General features: G+C 43.4%; 1 protein-coding gene across 1 annotated transcript in view; it reads left to right on the top strand.

Moving 5' to 3' along the window:
• Positions 1-17,816, top strand: part of GPR158 (G protein-coupled receptor 158) — a 337,238-nt gene that overhangs the window by 91,441 nt on the left and 227,981 nt on the right.

Genomic DNA, 17,816 nt, shown 5'->3' with positions numbered 1-17,816 from the left:
AGTTTCCTATGACAGACATAAGCAAGAATCTGACCAGAACTGACTTCAGAGATTTCAAATCAAGAAAATGGAAGGCAAGGAGAAGGATTTGGGAACAGACTTGTCACAGAAGCAGCAAGGCTAGAAGCAAAGCAGCACAGGAAGCAGAGAGGTGTGTTCCCTAGAGTCTTGTAAAAACTCCTCACCCTGTGTATTGCAAATCCTTGCTGAAGCTTTGCGGAGCAAAGGAAACGGAAGCTGGCATTCTCAGGTAGACTTGGGACACGTAGGTTAGCACTGTTAGCTCCTCTAACAGTGAGAAACAGGAATAAAAAGTAAACACAAAAACTTCTGCTTCTGGCAGAATGGAGAGATGATTGTATCCAAAGCTATATAGGATAAAATAAATGCAGTTACAATTGAATTGCTTTTTCCCCCGCCTAAAAATTCTTTTAAAACATTTAGCTATTTATTTATTGATCTTCATGAAAGACAGGAAGAGAACATGACTGAGATATGGTCTCTGAGGCATGTGCCTCCCACTGGTTCGTTGCTCAAATGCCTGCAACAGCTACGGCCAGACCAGGGCGGCAGGGGCCTCTCTTTGGGTGATAGATATGCTGTAAAAATTCTGTTTGGGCTTTTTTTGACAAAAATCTTTACTTATCTTTGATTCTTAGAAAATCATCTTCCTGGATGTAAAATCCCGAGTTGATTTTATTGTTCTTGTTGTTTTTCTGACAGCATGTTAAAGACAGAATTGCATTGTCATTTGGCTTGCAGTGTTTCTTATTAGCAGTACACTGTAAAAGTTAACTCCTTAATACTAATTTTTTTTCAACATTTGTCATTTTTTAAGGGCGGATGACAGAAGAAGGGGGTGGAGAGAGAGCTTCCGTTTCCTTCCATTGGGTCACTCCCTAAATAACTGCAACAAGGCTGAAACAAGGAGCTACAAGGAGCTGGGTCTCCTACAAGGAGGATGGAGACTCAGATCCTTGGGCTATCATGTGTTGCCTTTCAGACACAGTGCCAGGGAGCTGGAGTGAAAGTGGAGCAGCCAAGATTCAGACTGCATTCTGATATGGGATGTGGTGTCCTAAGTACCATCTTGATGTGCTATGCCCCAGAGCCTACTCTGTTCTTCATTTGTAACTGGTACTTTTACATGTGATGTCGTTAGGCCTATAAACCTGTGGTTCTTCTTCCTCCCTCTTGTTTTAGCATATATTCTGTTTGGGTTTATCTGAGTCTCTTTGACCTACAGTATTGTGTCGTTCATTACGTTTAACATTCTCTCATGGCTCAGAGCAGAGTATTCGCTGTTTTCTTTTGTATTTATTTTCATATGTCCTTTTGCCTTATCTTCAAATTAGATACTTTCTTTGATTGTGTCAAGTCTAACAATAGAACTGTAAAAGACATCTTTTGTCTTTGTTTTTCATCATAACGTTTCAGTTAGCTTGTTTCCTGGAGCCTTCAATTTCTTTGTTGAAATTACCTATCTGTTATTTCATGTTGTGTTTGTTTTCCATTATAGCCTTTAGCCTGTCACTTTTTTGGATTTACAGGTCTGACGGGTGAATGAAAGCTCAGTCTTTTAGGTCGCTTTGTCATTTGTGTGTGTGTGTGTGTTTAAAGATTTTTTGATGGCTCATTAATTTTGTTGTTTAAATCTGTACTTCTGGTGTAGGAGAGTAGCAACTGAAGCAGATAACCATGTTGCTCTGAAATGGACATGCTTTCCGTGTGGTAGGCGTTCACCTTCAGCGTGGTACCATCTCCTGGTACCCTGAGGGTGAGCATCTTTGTTGGTCTTTCATCCATAGTGAGAGGTATTTGAATCGTAGAAGAGAAAAGGAAGGTCCAGGTGGACTTCCATGTCTTTTTAAAAGTTCTCTTCTTTTCTATAGTCTTCCTTGTCTGCATCTTGATGTGTGCTGGCTCAGGATTCACATCTTGGTTTTCTTTTGATGAGTAGTGAGTCAAGGCTGTTGAACAAAGCCTGGGAGTGGTGTGCATTCTACCGATCCCCCGCCCCCGCCCCTTACTCCCCATTAATATTTTATACAGTTGCTCAGCTCACGCTTGACCAAATTACTCAGGTAGACACATGCATCTGCATTACTTTCCTTGCCCAGGCAGGCACAGCCATCCACGCTGTCCCTCCTTGTCCAGGTAGGCAATGCGTCCACGCTGTCCCTCCTTGTCCAGGTAGGCAATGCGTCCACTCTGTCCCTCCTTGCCCAGGTAGGCAATGCGTCCACGCTGTCCCTCCTTGTCCAGGTAGGCAATGCGTCCACTCTGTCCCTCCTTGTCCAGGTAGGCAATGCGTCCACTCTGTCCCTCCTTGCCCAGGTAGGCATGTGAATCCACTCTGTCTCTGCTTTCTGGTGCCTGTCTTTTGTTAAACACTGAGTTACAGTTTGTTGACTCTCACCTTCACCATCTAATGAGTTGAAAGAAAAAGCTGGGATTTTTCATTTCAACTTGCATTTTCTTTCTCTCTCTTTTTTTAAAGATTTATTTGTTTTATTGGAAAGGTGGATATACATAGAGGAGGAGAGACAGAGAGGAAGATCTTCCATCTGATGATTCACTCCCCAAGTGACCGTAATGGCCAGTGCTGCGCCAATCCGAAGCCGGGAACCTGGAACCTCTTCCAGGTCTCCCACGCGGGTGCAGTGTCCCAATGCATTGGGCCGTCCTCGACTGCTTTCCCAGGCCACAAGCAGGGAGCTGGATGGGAAGTGGAGCTGCCGGGATTAGAACCGGTGCCCATATGGGATCCCGGGGCTTTCAAGGCGAGGACTTTAGCCGCTAGGCCACGCCGCTGGGCCCTTCTTTCTCTTTTTTAAAAATTGTATCCGGGGTGGGAGCAATGTTGTGTCCAACTCTGAAACTGGCAATACATATCAATTGTACTTTAGTGAAAGAGTATGAAAGTGTGGACCATATATGCATGGAATGTTTCCATTAATTCTTACCTTGCCAGTCTGTGTTAGCTCCAGCAGAATCTAGGTGTAGCCACCTTTACATTTCTGTGTCCACCTTTCCACTCTCTTGAAACTTAGAGTGATATAGTAATAGCTAATGCATATCTAGCATATCTGCTGGGCTGAAATTTGTTTCAGGCAAGTTACACATAAGCTGACTCACTTAGTCCTAACCCACAACAGTCTCATAACTGACTATGAAACTGAGAGAACACTGGGGTGAATTACTTGCCCAGGATAACACAGCTTCTGAGTAGTAGAGTTTGGCTTTGAATACAAGCATCTTCAGTCATTCAGCTGCATTGACTATCTAGAACAAGTATAAAAAGTTGATGGATCTGGGCAGTTGAGAATTCTGAAGAACATCCAGTCCTGCTCTTCCACTTTTGAAATGCACAATCTTAAAACAGATGGGTTAAGTAAAATATCCAGGCCGAAACATATAGTTTGAGAGTTTGAGGTTGGTTCAATATAGGACTCAAGTCTTCCATCTCCCATCCTATTTTTGTGTAATAGCAGCATTTGGTGGTGACTGGGAGGACAGTGCCAGTGCTCCAGGCTTAGAGTTTCATTTTTAAACTGTTTCTCATTTAGGCCAGCTCATATTTATAGGTTCAGCCCAAATGCTGGAGATGAGAGTAATTTTCAGATTGCCATTTCATTATATCACTTATACTTGTGTCTATCCAAGAACAGAACCCATCCAAAGTTAAAATGTCTGTCTTTGCCCAGGCAGGAAGAAAAGTAAACACTCATAATTGGGAATTTCCTGTGCAAAGATTTTTCCCTCTCTAGTTGTTTATTAACTACCATATTTGCTTGGAGAAGCTAGTTGTTCCATTTGGGCTTTTTCAGTGATGATTAACTCCTGCTTTTCCTATGAAAGTTTGAATCCTAAATGCACAGTTCATATGCAATCACAAGCCTAATTCTAGCCTCTCCCTGCTATTTAATACAGTGCTTGTGGAAATTAGTAATACTCGGGCTTGGCGGCGTGGCCTAGTGGCTAAGGTCCTCGCCTTGATCCCATATGGCCGCTGGTTCTAATCCCGGAAGCTCCACTTCCTCTCTATCCCTCCTCCTCTCAGTATATCTGACTTTGTAATAAAAATAAAATAAATCTTAAAAAAAAAAAAAAACTTCCAACAAACAATACTTGCTAAAGAGCTGTCAAAACATTTAAAAAGAAAAAAAAAAGAAATTAGTAATACTCTGACCTGCTAAGAGCAGTTTTTGCACTGTGTTTTCCTTTCCCTTCTTCATTTGCCTTTCTATGATGGCTCCTACACACAGTGAAATGAAGAGGGGAAAGCAACCATGAAGTAGTAATTTTGTCTCTGGTAAATATTCTCATGATCTGAGCCCTGTTTTCTCACATATAGTCCTTGATATAAGAGGGCCAAAAATCATCACTGAATTACACACATTAATTGAACTGCGTGTGTATGCCAGTCACAACAGGCACACAACAGAGTGAGACTCAACTGCTATTTTCCCAACGACTTGATAGTCTAGTAAATAATTATGACATGTGACAAAATATATAAACATTTAGTATAGGAAAGGCAAAATAGTCATAAGGGGGTATATTTAGAATATGGATGAACTTTCACCAAGCACTCTGGGTCAAGGAAAGAGCACTGAAGAGTGTTTCCAAATGTGCATCAAGAACTGGTAAAGGCTTACAGATGTGGAGGGACTGTCATTATTTTTAAGAACCAGCATTCCATTGGATCATGAAATATGTAATTTTAATTTAGAAAAACATTTTGTGATAGTTGTAGATAATCTTAAATGACACTAGTTTTAAATTGATGCACAAGATACAAAAATAGAGTAACAAATAGAAACTATAATTATAAGCAATTGGATCCTGCAAGCCTTCATTATATGAACCATGTTCATCAACATCATCATTAATGATCTTAACAACAAAGTCACCATGCAGTTTGTGACCCTCTGAGTCACAGGAACAAAACAAATACAAAGTAACATCATTTTGAGTGCCATGTTTACATAACCGGAGGTGGGCTTGTGTGGTACTAGAGTGAAAATTTATGTAGTACAGCAAGTCCAAAGACTAGGAAAACTTGGATTCAATCTGGTTGTTTATCTGATACGTCAAAGGCATTTTATAACACTGACTTGTTGAAAAGGAATCCCAAATACTGTGTGTGTGATTGTTCTCACATATTTGAATTACTGTGTTCTTTATAAATACCACTTGAAACACTTGAAATATTTTGCCTTCAAATGTTAGAATTTATGGGGAAAATGTTTCGGACAAATTAGTGTATGATATGTAATGCCGTGTTTAGGCATGTACTAATAGGAATAGACATTATGGAGAGCAGTTCGGATGCTGCATGGGAAAACTGCATCCCATATCTGAGTTCTTGGGTCCCAGTCTTGTTTCCACCTCCGCACTCCATTTTCTTGCTAATGCGTAGGCTAAAAGGCAGCAAGAGATGGCTTAAGTCATTGGACCCCTGCCACCCACATGGGAGATCTGGGTTGAGTTCTCAGTCCCCAGCTTTTCCTGGCTCACCCTGGCTGTTGTCAGCATTTGGGGAAATGAACTATCTGACAGGATATCTTATTGTCTGTTCCTATGGCTTTTAAATACATAAATAAAAATTAAAAATAAAGTGTAAAACTGAGGAAAACCTAGGCTGAGTTCCATGAACCTGATTATTTGTGATAAACACATCAAAAGAAAAAGATTCACCAACAATTTACAGAACCCCTTCACAAAGCCAAATAGCAAAAGGGGACAGTTTGTACAATGGCAAAACTTGAAAATAAATTGTGCAAGGAAAAAGAAAATGTAATTTCAAATGAAAATGCAAGAACTGTAGGAAGCACCTGAGGGAAAAATGGAAGGATGCTAAGCTAGATCATCAGAAAATGTCGTCTTGCATTATCAAGAGGTAGTATGAGCAGGTGATGAATGACTTTGTAGTATGAAAGCATCCATGTGAAACAGGCAAAGGCTTTCTTTCTATTGTTTTTAAAATAACTGAATATTTTAAAAAGATTTATTTATTCTTATTGGGAAGGCAGACTTACAGAGAGAAGGAGAGATAGAGAAAGAGCTTCCATCTGCTAGTTCACTCCCCAAATGGCTGCAACAGCTGGAACTAAGCCAGTCTGAAGCCAGGAACCAGGAGCTTTTTCTGGGTCTCCCATGCAGGTATTGGGTCCCAAGGCTTTGGGTTGTCCTCTACTGCTTTCCCAGGCCAAAAACAGGGAGCTGGATGGGAAGTGGAGCAACTGGGATATGAACTAGTGCCCTTATAGGATACTGGTGTGTGAAGGTAGAAGATTGGCCAGTAGAGCCATAGCTCCAGCCCACACAAAGGCTTTCCTGGAGTACTTTCTTATATTTGTACCACTATGCATTCTTCTACTGGGAGCCACATTAGAATAACATTTTACAGTTTCTATATAGCCATATAAATAAAATTGTGTTTTAGAATTATTTATGGTAAGATAGAGACAGAAACAAATAGATGGATAGATAGAGATATATTTCATCTGCTGTTTCACTCCCAGATGCTCAGATACCAGGGCTGGGCCAGAGCTGGGAGCCAGGACCTCCACCTGGGTCTCCTACATCAGTGGAAGGGAATTAACTACCTGGTCCATCACCTATTGCCTTTCTGGATCTACACTGGCTGGAAGCTGGAACTGGGAGAAAAAGCCCAAGAGTCTCATCCAATTACTCAGATGTTGGGCATGGGTTTCCTAACTGGAGTTTTAACCTGTAGGTCAAATGCTTACCCCAGAGTGGCCTCTTAAAATGTATAATTAAAATCTAATCTTAATTGAGCCAAATATACTGTTTTGTTTGGTTATAAAAGGGGTTTCCGAAGTGCTTTACAGTAGAAATAAAAACTTACTATAATAGAGACTTCATGAAATTCTTTAACATCTAATAAAATATATGGTATAATTAGAAAAAGGTAAAAAAGTCTGTAATACTAACACCTTCATGTAATGGTCTTACTATTTTCATATTGCCTTCTGTTCACAGCCGTACTTCTAACATCATTACTGTCATTGCATCATTATAGTCTAACATCATTATGCCAATCAGACCTAAATTTAGGCTACACATGTGTCACTGAGCAGGTACACAATAAGGGAAGTAGGGTCAGATTAAAACAGACCATTGTTTAGCTGAAGTGTTGGCTGGTTTGCTATAGAACTCCCAAAACGAAGTCCATTCACAACTGGCATGTTGTAAGCCAGTTCCTTATCTTGGGTGGTGGGGGAACATAGGTATCTCTACATTGAAATGCACAGAGCAAGGTAGTGTGGGTCTGCTGCTAGACTTTCAGACTCAAGGGAGTCAGGCAGTGAGTGATATAGTTTGAAGTTGAGAATCAGTTGTGCATAGGAATCATCTTATATCTGCACCTTTGTTGGGTCTGCAGTGCATTGTACCCTATGATTGGTCAGTGAACAGGGGCTTCACTTTGCTTCCTTTGACATGGCAAAGGTCTGTTTGGGTCTAAAGGTTGATTGTTTAGTTGATGGGTACTTGACATTGTTGAAACAACATCGCAGCTAAGGTCTAGTATCAGGATGTTATCACATGAGGTGGTAAGTAAATTCCCAGGCCTGCATTCTGGAGTTCAGGAAGGAAGTATCAGAACAGGGGCCAGCATTGATGGCAACCTTAGGGGCTTTGGTGGCACTCCCTTAACTTAATGAGTTTATCTGTACTGAGGAACTGCAGGCCAAGGAAGAGGCACTGGGGTCCGATGCAGTCCGCATGAAAGGCTGTTGAACTGGGGCTGTGCTATAGAAGTGACACATATGCTTAGTTCTGAGACCAGAGAGACGTGTTATCCTCCTAAACAGAGTGTCAGACCCAGCATCCCTCTGGTGGCATCATCTCTGAACTCTGTCCCTAGGCTTGGCAAGGTCTCTTCTGATACCCATTTTCGTGTTCTGTTGGTCAGCGCTGCATAAAATTAACAACATTTAAAGGAATAATTCTGTTTCATTCATTGAGAAATTAGAATGTCTCTTTGAAATGAGCTAGTTGTTTTTCAAGGCTACTTTGAGCAGGCACATTTCCTTTTCAGATATAGTTTCTCAAGATGAGCAGACAATTTGTAGCATTCATTGACGTAGTTATGCTGTTCACTGCAGCTTCCTGGCATTCACTTTTTAAACTAGATTGTTAGCTCCATAGGGCAAAATCATTGAATAGCTGAGTAGAGAATCTGAGACTGGGAAACAGAGCTACATTTAATATAACAGCTTAGAAAGGAGCACCAAATTCAAGGCCAATAAATGGAAGAATAGATTTTAAAGATGCTAACTTATGTGAATTTAGTCACATTTCATGCACAGGTAGTTGGTTCTCTCTTGCTTTCTCTTATCCCCCCTCTCTCTCCTCTCACTCTCTCTCACACACACACATACACCACACACACACATGGGTGTTTCTAAAAGGTAGTGAAACAAATGGAATTAAATATATTTTCACTGGAGCTGGTCTTGGGGTACAGTGGGTGAAACTGCCACTTGCAGTAGCAGTATTTCATGTTTGTATGCAGGTATAAGTCCTAGCTGCTCACGTTAAACCCAGCTACCTACTAATGTACATAGGAAGACAGCGCAAGATGGCCAAAGTACTTAGACCTCTGCCATTCCTGTGGGAGACCTGGAGGGAGTTTTTGTCTTGTGGTTTTAGCTTTAACCTAGCCTTAGCCACTGTGTTCTATTTGGGGAGTGAATCAGAAAGATCCATCTTTCTCTCTCTACTTCCCTTCCTTAAGTAAATAAATAAGTACACCCACCCACTCTCCCCACCTCTTTAAAAAAGTTTGTTTTGGGGCAGCTTTTTTGAAATCTGTATAGTGTTTTCACACCACGTTTTCCGTATATGAAAAAAACTCTGCAACTGAGTTATTTTCCTCATTTGTACATCCATTTTCTCATAAACTCTTTGAAATGTACATACTTTTCCTCAAATATTATTGTATTATTTGTTACAAAAGACACTTATTTGACTAGAACTAGAAAACAATGATGATAATAAAATAACGAGTTTTAAGACAGTGGGAGAAACAAATTGGTTACAATCAATTAGATGCGCCCCTTTTTCCCACCAGAATTTTGATAAGAGATTTGTTTTGTTAGAAAGACATACAAAAATGTAATCTTTGCTATTAGTAGAAAGTTGTCTTTCATTGTTCTGATCAACAACACAAGTTTATTATTTTCTAAAAAACCCTTTGAGATTTTACAGTTTTGTCTTGGCAAATTAGCACAAAAGGTACATCCTTTATACACTGCTGCCTATGAGTTCAGAACTCCTTTTATGGTAGAAAATGTGGGGATTTGCACTGTTATTTTTTTCTTACTTTTATCTATGTGAAAAGAAACTCACAATGTGGTAGTCATGGGAGATGTCTGACCTTGCACCTAGCTCCTGACTTTCCCACTTGGAAAGTAGCTTAAGCTCAGCATGTTTTAAATAAGTGGGGATAATCTTCACAGTGAGGTTAAGCCTTCTTTAGAATATTAATGTTACCTATAGAACACATTGGCAAACCAATTTTTTTTTCTCAGTATGTTCCTATTATAGCAATATTGCAATTGGTGTTATTTTTAGGAGACAAATGTACAAGAACAGTGACCAGATTTCCCATAGGATTCTTGCAGGAATCCTGTTTCTTTTTTTTTTTTTTTTTTTTTATATAATCCATTTTATTGTATTGTTGTTGACAATCTTTACATAGTTAACTATAGTTGAAGGAAAATCAAGAAAGAGAAGGAAAAAAAAAAAAAAAGGTTCAGGGGGATAGGGAGGTGGGCAATGCTATTATGTCCATATTGTTTCCATCATGTATCTGAGGTAAAAGGGGATATTGAGGGAGAAGCCCCACCCGGTTTCCCGCCCACCCCAAGTCCCATATGTGGGGCATGCTCTGAGATATGTGCTCAAGTGGAGTTAATAGTTCTCCAGTTATGAGTCACTGCCAGTTTCGCTCGATGAGGTGGTCCACTGATTGATATGGTCCATCATGAAGTCTCCATTTGTCCCATATTTCGCTGCCAACATGTAGCTGAGATGAATGATTGTCCTATTCTGTCTTCTGTCTTTTCTTGGTTAGAATTCTGAGTCCAGCAGTTCAAGTGGGGAGATCTCCAAAGATACTTTGAGGTATTCCCAGACCAGATTCTTGTATGTTCTAGCAAGCACAGGGCCCGGCACAGTCCATCACCCCAATCAGCTGGTGGTTGCAATTGCTGTGTTGGTTCTGTTTTCAGTCCCGAGTTGCACTGGAACCAATGGGTGTTGCAGTCCAGTCTGGTTCGGCCCTTACATCAACCAGTGGGAGCTGCAGCCTAGTCGGGGCGACCCACAATAACCCCCACCAAGCCTGCCCCCTACCCTGGTTTGCTAATTTGTGTAGCAGAAGACCAGTCTGTCCCCCATCCCATTTGGCTCTGGTACTTGTCAATGGGTATTAAAGCTTAGTTCTATCTAATTGACTCAACCATCCAGCCCTCACAGATGTTGTTGAGTGCCTCTGTCTAGCCATCCCAGCCCCCGTCCTAGTTTTCATGCCCTCCCACGGGAATAGTGACCCAAGAAGGGGGAACCCACTTTTTCCCTCCCAGGTCTCTCTGTCCCGGTTTATGCACTCTTTAGGTGGTCCTGTGATTTGACTCGACAGAATTAGTCCCCAGTGCCAGCTTCTGCCAGCTGATGCTGTGGCCCTGATCTTGTCCACATGCAGCGCACAGGTGTTGTAGCCTTGCTTAGTCGTGTCTGTCTCTATCCCAGCCAACACTCTCCAGTGGGAGTGGTTGTCCAGCGAGGGGACCAGCCCCTTAACCCCCCCCGCCAGCTCTGCCCCTCCCTTCCTGGATCTCACGTGTGCTGGATGGGTGCTGCATTCATATCCAGTACAGGCAACCACGCCCTGGCGTTCCAGAATGTGTACTGGTTTTGTCGCAACCAAACCCGGCCCATTCCACACTCTGTTCTGGTGATCGGATTTGCCAGAGGATGACATGAACTGATTCAGCCTGGCCTGCTCCTGACCCATGCCGAATGCATGCCAGTGGGAAACTTTCCATGGCCTATTCTGGGCTGTTTCCAATCATGCTTCTCGCGCTTACCTGCAGGGACTGTGTCCTGCCAGAGGAGTTGCCCAGGCTCCTCCATCAGAACCCCTCCCAATGCCAGATTTTGCGCTTGCCAGGGGGTTCTTGAGCCAACCCTACTCAGTTCACCTCCTGTCCTAGCAGGAACAGTGGCTTTTCCTGGCTGGCTTTCACCCCATTCTGACTCTTGTTGTTGGATGTTTCAGCCCAGCCATGGCTCGTCCATACCCACATACAGCTCACACATGGCTCAGAAGGGGATTGAGACCCAGCCTAGTCAGTCCGACATCTACCCTGTTTCTCCATAACACCAGATGGTGCTGGGATCTGAACCGGCCTGGTGCATCCAATCCCAGCCCACACTAGTGCCTCGGGTGACTGCAACTGTTTCCTAGATAGAACGCAGCCCCCATTCCAGCACATACACCCCTTGGTGGGAACCTCATCCCAGCTGTGGCATCCCAGATTGGGGCCGTTCCTAGCTGTAAATCACGCACCTGCACGTGGTTGCTCCGAGGACCATTAGGTGCCAGCCTGCTACACAAGCCGGAGCTTATCTTTTACTTGATAGGTGTTCAAAGCTCAGCATTATTAAGGGATTGGAAGTTCTTCAAAGGAAGAGTTACTGGCATTGGGAATCTTTAGGATTGACTCAGATCCCAGAAACAGTGGGGTCACTCTAGAGCTATCTCAGCAGCGATTCAGATGTCCAATACCGCAGAGCTCCCCGGCCAGCAGGCCAGCAGGCACAGCCTGGCGCCAAATGGCTCACTGGCCGCCCTGGCCCAGCCCGCCATGAGCCATGGGCACATGGCGGACTGGGTTCGGGATCCGAGCTAGACGTCCTCTCCCGCAGCCCTCGGCTCGCCTCTGGCAGCCGGAGGTTAAATCCTGCAGGCCCGAGGTTGCGCCCCTCCCCAATCCCGTTCACCCACCACCCAATGAGGGAGTTGGGTGGGTCCCGGACATGCCCAGTCACGGAGGCCTCCCCCCTCGGCGTACTCACCCCAGAAGGAAGCAGGCCGCACCCAGGCATGTCCGGGCCCAGCCCGCCATGAGCCATGGGCACATGGCGGACTGGGTTCGGGATCCGAGCTAGACATCCTCTCCCGCAGCCCTCGGCTCGCCTCTGGCAGCCGGAGGTTAAATCCTGCAGGCCCGAGGTTGCGCCCCTCCCCAATCCCGTTCACCCACCACCCAATGAGGGTGTTGGGTGGGTCCCGGACATGCCCAGTCACGGAGGCCTCCCCCCTCGGCGTACTCACCCCAGAAGGAAGCAGGCCGCACCCAGGCATGTCCGGGCCCAGCCCGCCATGGGCCATGGGCACATGGCGGACTGGGTTCGGGATCCAAGCTAGACGTCCTCTCCCGCAGCCCTCGGCTCGCCTCTGGCAGCCGGAGGTTAAATCCTGCAGGCCCAAGGTTGCGCCCCTCCCCAATCCCGTTCACCCACCACCCAATGAGGGTGTTGGGTGGGTCCCGGACATGCCCAGTCACGGAGGCCTCCCCCCTCGGCGTACTCACCCCAGAAGGAAGCAGGCCGCACCCAGGCATGTCCGGGCCCAGCCCGCCATGAGCCATGGGCACATGGCGGACTGGGTTCGGGATCCAAGCTAGACGTCCTCTCCCGCAGCCCTCGCCAGGAATCCTGTTTCTTAAGATAATGTAGAGGATTGGAGAAAGACAATGTCAAAAGATCAGATACACAATTTATTCCTTTGTGGCAAGTTATATTCTTGCTCCTTTGCATCATCTTGACCATGGTTTTGAGGTTTTAATAAAGCTCTTTTTAAAAAAAGATTTATTATTATTTTTTATTAGAAAGGTAGATTTACAGAGAGAAGGAGATACAGAGAGAAAGATCTTCTATCCGCTGGTTCATTCCTCAGGAGGCTGCAGGTTGTAACTGAGCCAATCTGAAACCAGGAGCCAGGGGCTTCTTCCGGGTCTCTCACATGTCTTTGAGACCATTCTTGACTGCTTTCCCAGGCCATAAGCAGGGAGCTGGATGGAAAGTGGAACAGTCAGGCCTGGCGTGGTAGCCTAGTGGTTGAGGTCCTCACCTTGCATGCACCGGGATCCCATATGGGTGTCGATTCTAATCCCAGCAGCCCTGCTTCTCATCTTTTTTCTTAAAAAAAAAAAAAAAAAGAAAAGAAAAAATAAATAAAAAGAAAGTGCAACAGTCAGGATATGAACCAGCACCTATATGGGATCCCAGCATGTGCTATTGAGCCATTGTGCCAGGCCCTTAAAAAAAGTTCTTTAAGTCTGTACGTTTTATTTATTTATTTGAAAGCATGCCTGTGCACATGCACACATGGAAAGAGAGAGACAAATGAAGAGATACGTCTCGCCTTCTAATTATTCACTGCCTGGACGCCTGCAAAAACTGGGAGTTGGGTCAGGCCAAAGCCGGAGTCAGGAACTCCATACACATCTCTCATGGCATGCTGGAACCATCACCTGCTACCTGCCGTGTTGCATGTTACCAGGAAGCTGGTTTGGACGGAGGAGATGATTGGGCGGGAAGCTGCTTGGACAGTTGAATCCAGGCAGTCTATTGTGGGTTGGAACTGTCCTAAAGGGCAGCCTCACCACTGTGTGAACTGCCTGCCCCTGTCATTTGTATTGTGAATGTATAAATTTACTTACGGATAAGTTAGTTTTCTTGTATCTGATTGTTGCATCAGCGACATTTGTGCTGTTGTATGATCAATCAGCTAATGAAAGATGAATGAGTTCCCAGTTACTTCAACCGGAGGAAGAACTGCTAAGAGGAAGCAAACAAAACATCTTTCAATAACATTGTGGGAGGAACTATGTGAGTCACTCCATTTAACAGAATTTTAATCAATATTAAGACCACATCTTGATTTTAATATTTATTTTAATTAAAAATAAAAGCAGTTCAAGTCCCTCTTTAAATCATCTCAGTTTGCTCAGCAAGATAATTTCAGCTCTTGAGGCATCTTCTTGCTAAGTTTTCTGAGCAGAGCCGATGACTCACTGGGCTGGTCTTGGTGATGCTGAGTCATTTCGTATTTTCTGGGAATAAGACTCCATGACTCCCTTTGCTTTGTCTTTGATTTACAGTGAATAGGGAAGGACATCATTTCAGGTGATGATATGGATACAAAGAGGACCTTGGTCAAGAAAGGCCTCGGATTGGTATAATTACGTCTCTCTAGGTGAAGGGTAGATGATGTGTGCAGTGAAAGGTGTATCACTCTAGCAGACTTTTTCGTTCTGTTAAGACCTACTTCTTTGTCTCCTAACTAAGAAAGCAGAAGCAAGATTCTCATGGGAATTGCTGTTTTCTTTGCCTTCAGGAAAATAAGGTTGAAGTGAGGGAAGAGATCTGTGATTCATCTGAAGTCAAATCCTTCATTTGATGTCTACCTTCTTAAAGATGTATTTGGATATGTAAAATGAGAAGATATGGAAAGTTAAACATGAGAACATCTGTTGGTGTTCTAACTGCCACTGATTTAATATTAAAACAAACAAAAAAATGAGGTACAAAGCCTGGCTGCTCTTTCACTGTTTAACTTGGAGACTTTTTAAAGCTCTCTGCATCTACTCCTTTCCCTGGTCTTCTCAGTATGGCACCTCACAGTGATACCTGCGTGTAGCTAGAATCTTAGCAGAAATCCATAACTTGCTTCTGATCAGCTGCATTAATTTTTTTAAAAGATTTATTCACTTTATTACAAAGTCAGATATACAGAGAGGAGGAGAAACATAGAGGAACAATCCATCCAATGGTTCATTCCCCAAGTGAGCCGCAACAGCTGGTGCTGCCGATCCGAGGCCGGAAACCAGGAACCTCTTCCAGGTCTCCCACACAGATGCAGGGTCCCAAGTCCTTGGGCTGTCCTCAACTGCCTTTCCAGGCCACAAGCAGGGAGCTGGATGGGAAGCGGAGCTGCCAGGATTAGAACCGGTGCCCATATGGGATCCCGGGGCGTTCAAGGCGAGGACTTAAGCCGCTAGGCCACGCCGCTGGGCCCAGCTGCATTAATTTTGTAATTGAGTCCTCTCCCCTTTTCCCAAACAAAACCTTGTATCCATGCACTTGTCATCCCTTCTGCCATTAAATCCACAGTCCGAATCCTGCTAAGGTCTTTTGTGGTCTTACACGTTGGTGTCCTGCCTAACAACTCCACTCTCTCTTGGCCTCTCTATCTTCAGCCATCAGCCAGACTGACTCGTTTTGGAAAAACAAGTCAGATCATGTCTTCCCTCTGCTTAAAACAGAGGACACAATGGTTTTCCTTCTCCTTCACTAAAACCCGAATAAACTTTGTGTGGTCTGTTCTGATGATTTTTTCCTTGATCATGCCAAATTCCCTCCAGGAAGACTTTCTCTTTGTCTCATCTGCTCTTCTCCCAGATATCTCCAAAGCCCTTTTTTTAAGTTCTCTGTGCAGACATCATCTCCTCAAAGAGGCTTCTCAGACCTCTTTTGAAAGCTAAGGTCTTTTCATGTGGGCAGTCTTACTGGCGTTAGGTGGTGGAAACCATAACGCTAAGGGAAATGAACCAATCCCAAAAGGTTAGATACCACATGTTTGCCTTAATTTAAGATGATATGATGTTAAGCGTAACATGTTATGTTATGGATGTTATGTCATATGTCGTATATAAACTAAAATTGAACTGTGAATGGGGGGTCACAGAAAGTGGTTAAGAAATCGCATTTATTTTTAACATGTTGACTGTTCAATACCATGTCAATTAATTCCATAACGATGTTAATTGTTGCAGATGGTATGTTAGTGCTTTTATTTGACCGGGATGATACCCTGCTGTCTCTGCCCTCAGACCAGAGAGGGTCTACCCAATAAGTAGTTGGACTTGACTGGACTATAAGATGTTGGACTCTATGCTTGGCATATACTTGCAAAGAGGGAATTTCAACTGAACTTGAACTATGGTTATGCAACAAGGTGGAGGAACCCACCATGGGGGGAGGGTGAGGGGAGAATCCCAGATTCTATGTAATTACAACACAATGTAATTAATGAATAAATTTAATAATAAAAAAAGAAAGCTAAGGTCTTAGATCTGACACCTCAGAGGCAGTGACTGCCACTGGAGTTGTTGTGAAAAACAATTATCAAGGGAGTACCGCCAGGAGAAGGGGAATCAGACCAGCAACCCAGGCCTGGAGAGGACAGTGAATGGGGGATCTCAGCTGTGGTGGGTCTGCTGGAGTCTGGTGGGTCACAGGTTTCATTCTCCCTGGAGGGCAGGAGACAGGCTTGTTGACCCTATGTGGGAATCATGGCCTTGGATGGTAATCATGGGACAGAGTCTTGTTGGGCAGAAAGCTCCCATCCCATGAAGGGCTTTTCTCCAGATAAGGAGCTGCGGTGAGCCTGTGACAGTGAATACTGAACAGCAGCAGAAGATGCGCATGGTCATCTGTTGGGTACAAAGCAAGATTACTGGATGGGGACCTCATGACTGACCCTGCCTGACATTTTATTGAAACCTTCATGTCTGCTTGTCATTTTGTTATGTTCGGTCTCCATGTCTCTCCATCTCTCCACCTCTTCATCTCTTCATCTTCCCTTTCCAGGATTAAGATGTAATGGTCATGGGATAGGGATTTTGTTTTGCTTATTGCTTTACTTTTAGTGTTCTAATAAGTACACAGTACATTAGAACTATCAAATAAATGTACACATGAATAGCCTGAATTTTTACGTATTTACAACATGCCAGACATAATTCTACATGTTTTGCAAGGGAAGATTCACTTATTTATCATAATTCTGTAAAGAAGATACTTCTTATCTTTGTTACAGATGAGGAAACTGAAACAGAGGGGCTGTATGACTTGTACACAGTTATAGATTGAGGAAGTGGTAGATCTATAATTCAAATCTAGAATGCCTCTTCATGAATATTCATTGAGAGTTGAAGGAATAAATCAATGGATTTAGAGTCATCAAGCAGTTCCAGGTTGGTTCTGTATTTCTGTCATGCTGCTTCAGCATAACAATACAATGGGAGTACAAGGAAATTCATCCTTCAGTTCCTTCTACTCAGTTTGTGTCCAACAGTGGTGAGTTAGGGAGAAAAGACTGACATTTCTCCCCATCCTACCTGTTGCTTGTGACCTTGGTTCTCCATGACTTAGTCATTTACTCTTGTATGGTGTACTCCATATCATAAAAACTTGGTGCCCAGAATTTGAAGCTCTAGGCTCTACTGTGAAGATGACATTGCCATCTTTGTGGTCTGGGCTGGCATCTCTGTCTCTCTGAAACCAAGTGTCTTGGTTGGTAAAGAGGAAAGTTTGAATCAAATGAATAAATGCGCTGGCCTACGGCGTACTAATGCTTGATATCAGTGTCAAAGGTATGTGGATAAAAGAATCAATATATGAAGAAGTGAGTTAAAGCAATGTGTGAATATAATATGAGATTATAAACAACTTTTGTGTTTTTGGACCGTTTGTACCAGGAAACCAGAATATAGGAAAACACAGACCAAACAGAAATATAAGCATTTGTTTTGCATTGTTCTTAACACATGCTGTCTGTTTCAGTTCTATCACTGGAATGTCATCACTTTAGAAACCAAGAAAAGTTATCTCTTAACTTTGGCCTTCTTGCAGGTTTCCTAGATATGGGATTGGAAGTGGAGCAACCAGGAGTTGAACTGATAACACATATGTGATGACATCATTGC

The sequence above is a fragment of the Ochotona princeps genome, chromosome 10, assembly GCF_030435755.1.
Source record: "Ochotona princeps isolate mOchPri1 chromosome 10, mOchPri1.hap1, whole genome shotgun sequence".
Taxonomy (NCBI): Eukaryota; Metazoa; Chordata; class Mammalia; order Lagomorpha; family Ochotonidae; genus Ochotona; species Ochotona princeps.
Note: the sequence above shows the minus strand (reverse complement) of the source record. Positions and strands in the feature narration are given on the sequence as shown.